The sequence below is a fragment of the Podarcis gaigeae genome (assembly GCF_964106915.1).
Source record: "Podarcis gaigeae genome assembly, chromosome: 9".
NCBI classification, from domain to species: Eukaryota; Metazoa; Chordata; class Lepidosauria; order Squamata; family Lacertidae; genus Podarcis; species Podarcis gaigeae.
Genome location: NC_139685.1, coordinates 56,978,913 through 56,984,912, shown reverse-complemented (window position 1 = coordinate 56,984,912; position 6,000 = coordinate 56,978,913). Strand labels below are relative to the sequence as shown.

General features: G+C 49.6%; 1 long non-coding RNA gene across 1 annotated transcript in view; it reads left to right on the top strand.

The window, feature by feature from the left end:
* Positions 1-711: 711 nt before the first annotated feature.
* LOC310852949 overlaps positions 712-6,000 on the top strand; it is a 46,062-nt gene continuing 40,773 nt past the window's right edge. The window contains exon 1 of the long non-coding RNA XR_014568474.1: positions 712-830. This is a non-coding gene — a long non-coding RNA (uncharacterized lncRNA). The remainder of the gene's footprint in view (positions 831-6,000) is intronic.

Below are 6,000 nucleotides of genomic sequence, written 5' to 3'. Positions count from 1 at the left end.
GCGCAAAAGGCCAGTGACATGCAACTGAGTGCTATGGACAGTCCACTACAATATCTCCTCCCAAAGCATCAGAACAAACAGCAGTTATGTGCTATAAACAGTGTGCCTGGAAAGGCCCTCAGTCAAGAAGGTTTTTTTGGGATTTTTAGCTCTCATAATTGACCAAGGAAATATATTCACATGTCTTGTCCTGAAACACCTCCAAGATCAGATTGGCATGTGACTGGGCCTGATTCTATTTCAAAAGGCAATATATTAGTCCCCAGATAATTCCACAGACACTCTGCAGGCTCCAATAGTATTAAATAAAAACACAAAAACACAAAACAGAAATCGGACCTAGGAAGCGGTTCTAGGAACTGGCATGGCAGAAGAGTTGGCCATGTGCCCACAACGGAAGCGGTTCCATAATGAGTGGCCACTTCTACATTATTATAAGAAGGATCTGAGAAAAGCCAAGAGATGGGCTGGATAAGACATCCATGCAATTATCATCTCTGGTACTTGGAGTTTACCCCAGAATAATCAGGCCTGTCTAGTAGAGATGGGTGCCTACAACCAAATCCTTGACTGTGGAACGTTGGCTCAGTACTGCAGCTTAATGAGCAACTGAACACTCCAATATGCTGCCAGAAACCAGAAAAAAATGACTAATTCCAGCAGTGTGAATGATTTTCCATTTGAGCCTTGGCTCAGTGCACATACCCTCCCCTCTGAGACAGACCCTCTGCATTCTGCAGAACCATTCCCACCCTCAAGTCCTCATTCTGTTGTGCATAACCTTCCAGGGGCTGCATCCCAGTGACAGGTGGTGCCAGAGAGAAAAGTGGGTGAGTCAATGGATGTGTCTTACTATTTATGGGGTCCTTTTAAGGCTTATTTTCCAAGTTCAGGGTGTGTGTGTACAGAAGGGATGGAACTGCCTGCCATATGAGCCAACGTTCAGTTTCAGTAAGCCATGATTATCAATATAGGCCTATGCCTAGGCTGAAGGCTAGATGAGCAGAAAGAATCTTGGCTTGAAGGCACAGATAATTCTTCCTATCATACCATACAGAAATAAACGCAGCAATATCTTCCTTTGAAGCTGGGTATCTGGGTGGTTAACAATTCTCTGACAGCAATAGCAAAGGGGGCCCTGGACAAGCAAATTTTGTTTCTTCCTATTCTAATTAACAACAAAATAAAAAGGAAAAGAGAATTTAATTATGTGATATATTTGAGCCTGTGCTGGAAAATAATAATAATATTTTTTTTGTTTAGTTGGGAATGAAATACCTTCTGGTTTATATTTTTGAGTGCCCTTAGGTGTTACTTGTTTCTTGTTCAGATGTTTTTGGGCTACAATACCTTCCCTGAGGTCTCCCACTTCACTTGGCATTTTTGGCATCTAATGACACTTTTCAGCACTATTAAAAGAGCTTTAAATAACATCTGGCCTTTGGGAATTAATAAATGTATAGACCACCTGAGTCAATTCAATCTGCAAAGCCCTAAAAAGCTTGCAAGCCAAATACCTGTAAGAGCACCTTGTTCCATATGTCTCTGAGATCATTTGGTGAGGTTCTCCTAGTGATGCTGTCAATGGACACTACTTAGTTGATTGTGACATAAGACATGGTCTTCCCTACAGTGCACCCCAATTATAGAACTCCCTCCCATTGGATATACAAACAGTACTGTGTTTTGGCATCTTTTAAAGACACGTTCTGTAATGGGAAAAGGGGGCTGCTCGTGCGTAAGCGTTTAAGTCCTCCAAGCTTTACCATCAGTTCCTAAACTTTCCCAGTTCGAGGAGCCATGGGTGCGTGGCTACCTCAATCGCTGGCAGAATCCGTCAGTGGGCGCTTCCGGAATTTACGCCAACATAAGAGTTCTTTGATGGAAACTCTCCTTCTGGATTCTCTGCGTGACAGTTTCCTGCGCGGAGTAGGCGTCCCCAGCGGAGGTCCTGAGCCCTCCCCGCTGTTCTCACTGGAAACATCTTGGAGCCCTTCCTCCGATTGAGTTTCTGCAGGAACTCTCCCTCTCCCCCTACTGGTTCCTTCCTCCGCATCCGAAGGTCTCCTAGCCTCCTTGAGCCCTTCCACCACCTGACTCTCCGATGGCAGTTCCCTGACATCCACCTCCCCTCCAGGACCCCCCTCACCCCCCATTTCCCCCTCTTCTCTGGGTGGTGAGGCTGGGAACCCCCGGAAGGACTCCTCCTCATCTTCGGTGGACTCGAAAACCGCTCTCCACCTACTACTGTCCCTTCTTCCCCCATACTCTTCCCCATCTGATTCTTCTTCCTCTTCCTGTCCTGATTCTGGGAACCCCTCGAACTCCTCTTCCTCATCAGTGGTGCCGAAGTGTTCCTCCCAGAACCTAGCCAAGGGCTGGGGCTTCCTTGGGAACCGGCGATGAAATGTTCCTACTAAGACCTCATCCTTGACCATTTCTGCCGGTAACCAGGTATTTTCGGACTCCGGTTCTCCTTCCCATGCCACTAGGTACTCCACCTGTCTCCCCTTCCACCGAGAGTCGAGAATTTCTGCTACATGACTGCTCCGCTCCCTCTCTTCTACTTGCGGTGCCGCAGTAACCTCACTTTCACGTTCCCCAAATTCTCGCCCCTCCCTGTATGGTGATAGTAATGACCTATGGAATACTGGATGCAGTTTCATGTTGTCTGGCAGCCTGAGTTTAAAGGCCACCGTATTGACCTGCTGTATAACCTCGAATGGTCCCAGTCATTTTGGCTGCAATTTTTTGCAACCCCCTTTGAACGGTAACCCTTGTGTTGACAACCACACCCAGTCCCCCACCCTTATGGTCTCTCCTTCCCTTCTGCTACTATCTGCCTGCTTCTTGCATTCTGCCTTGGCCCTATCCAAATTCATTTTGAGCTGTTGGTGTATTGCTTCCATTTCTTCCACAAAATGTTCCGCTGCCGGTACGCTCCATCTTTCCCCCCCTTCCTCTGGAAAGGCCCTGGGGTGACACCCATAATTAGCCAAAAATGGACTCATGCCCGTGGACACATTTTCCGCGTTATTGTACGCGAATTCGGCCAGGGCTAATTTCTCTACCCAATCATTCTCCCTGTCATTTACATAACACCTCAGATATTGTTGCAGAATACTGTTTGCCCTTTCCGCCTGCCCATTTGTTTCTGGATGTCTGGCGGTTGAGAAATTGACCTCCACGTGCAGTAAGCTCATGAGCTTCCTCCAGAACCTGGACGTAAATTGTTTCCCTCGATCTGAGACCACCCTCAAGGGGGCGCTATGCAACCTAAAAACGTGTTTTACAAACAACCTGGCGGTTTCTTCCGCCGTTACCGCATGTGAGCAAGCTATAAAGTGGCACATCTTGGTTAACAGGTCTACCACTACCATTACCACAGTTTTCCCCTTGGATCTTGGTAAATCCGTCATGAAATCTATGGAAACTGCCTCCCATGGCCGTTCAGGTGTGGGTAATGGTTCCAGCAACCCCGCTGGTGCCGCCCTTTCCCCCTTTGCTCGCTGGCAGCGGTCGCACCCCCTTACATACTCTCGTACATCTTCCCTCACCTTGGGCCACCAGAATTGCCTGGTAACTAACCACATTGTTTTGTGTTGCCCAAAGTGCCCCGTGGTGGGGCTGTCGTGCGGTTGTTTGAGTACCCTATCCCTCAATTCCCCTTCTGGTATGTACAAGGCCCCCTTGTAGTACAACGCCCCGTTCTTTTCTTCAAAACCCCCGGTGATCTCCCCGGTCTCCTGAGCCCTCTGAGCTTCTCTTGGGCGTATTCATCGTTCTCTGTCCCTTCTACTAGTTCTCGTTGCCCTACCAATGCTGCCCCACACACCCAGTGGTCCTCAGGGATGACATGTCTCTCTTCTGGCGCTCCCTCCCCCTCCATATACTCTGGTTTTCGAGAGAGAGCATCCGCTCTCACGTTCTCTGGTCCCGGTACGTAGCGAATCTCAAAATGAAATTTGGAAAATTCCTGCGCCCATCGCACTTGTCTCTGGTTCAGTACTCTGGCCATTCGCCAATATTCCAGGTTCTTGTGGTCCGTGCACACCTGGACCTTGTGCTGCGCTCCTATTAGCAGGTGCCGCCATCGTCGAAACGCTTCATAAATGGCTAGCAGTTCCCTGTCGTACACTGTGTAGTTCCTTTCGGATTTATTCAACTTCCGCGAGAAGAAGGCACACGGTCTCCAGTCCGACGCATCCTTCCCTGGCTGGAGCAGAACCGCCCCTACCGCTCGATCTGATGCATCTGTTTCCACCCTCATCGGTTTCTGTAGATCCACGTGCAAGAGCTGTTCTTCCGAAGCGAACGCTTTCTTTAGCTTTTCAAACACTCGCTGCGCCTCTTCCGTCCATGCAAATTTCTTCTTACTACTGAGACAATCGGTGATGGGAGCACTTAAGTGGGCAAAGTTTTTGATGAACTTCCGATAGAAGTTTCCAAACCCCAGGAATCTCTGCACGTCCTTCCTGGTTCTGGGTGTCTTCCATTCCAGTACCTCTTGGACCTTGCTAGGATCCATGGCCAATCCCTTGTCTGACAAACGGTACCCCAGGAATTCCACCTCTCTAGTATGGAACTGGCACTTCTCCTGCTTGACCCACAGCTGGTTTGCTTGCAGTCGGCTTAGGACCTCTCGGACCTCTCGGACATGCTGCTCTTCGTCCTCTGAGTAGACTAACACATCGTCTAAGAAGGCTACACAGTTCTTATAGAGCAAAGGTCCCAGCATGTGATTCATGAATGATTGGAAACAGGCTGAGCCCCCCTGTAGTCCGAAGGGCATAACGAGATACTCAAAGGCCCCCAAGGGGGTGAACATGGTAGTTTTCCATTCATCCCCCTTCCTCATCCGTATCAGGTTATACGCCCCCCTCAGGTCCAGCTTGGTAAAAATCTTTCCCTTCCTCACCCTGGTCAAAATGTCGTCAATCCTGGGCATGGGAAAGGCCACAGGTTCTGACACTGCATTGACGGCCCGGAAGTCCATGACCAACCTGGGTTTATTAGTGTCTTTTTTGTCCACAAAAAACACTGGGCTGCCCCCCACCGCTCTTGACTCCCTGATGAAACCTCGTTTCAGGTTCTTGTCTATGAACTCCCTTAACTCCTGCATCTCCCTGTCTGACATGGCGTACAGCTTGCCCACTGGTAGCTGGGCTCCTGGGAGTAGGTTAATTTGACAGTCAAAGGGTCTATGCGGGGGCAGTCTATCTGCTTCCTTCTCACTGAAGACGTCACTCAGATCGGCGTATTGTCGGGGTATTTCTCCCTTTTCCCCCACCGCCATCCCTGCAAGACTGGCCCTAGCCAGCCCCTGCATTTCTCTTCCCTTGCAGTGCTCTAGGCAATGCGCTGACCCAAAAGAGACTGTCCGTTGGTGCCATCCCACTAGTGGGTCATGTAGCGCCAGCCAGCTCATTCCCAAGATGATGGGAGGTCCCGCTAGTGTGGCTACGTGAAATGCAATGACTTCCGTGTGCCTTGCCACTCTCATTGTCATGGGGACCGTCTGTTGGTTAACTTCCCCTCCCAGCAGTTCCCTCCCGTCAATCGTTGTCACCTGCAAGGAAGGAACTAAGGGCAGCATTTGTATTTGGTGTTCTGACGCAAACTCCTTACTCATGAAATTGCAGGAGCTGCCTGAGTCTAAGAGGGCTTTTATAGTGAGTGGATGTCTGTTGGGTAGCTCTAGCAGCACCTCCACGACGAGAGCAGCTCTTGGGGGTTCAGGCTTGGGCACGTTCACTGATCCTTGGCCTGACTGCTGTGCCCTGTCGTTGGCAGCCAGGCGTTGGCTTTTACTTGCTGCTTAACCCCCTCCTCCTCACTTCCAACAGCCCCCACCATTCCTTGCCATCCTTTCCTTTGCGGGCAGACCCTGGCAAAATGTCCTGGCTGTTGGCAAAGGAAACATTTCTTGGCGCTCTTTCCTTCCTTCTTCCGCCCTTCGTTAACATTTGAAGTTCCGCGCGTGCTTGCTCCTCCAATCTC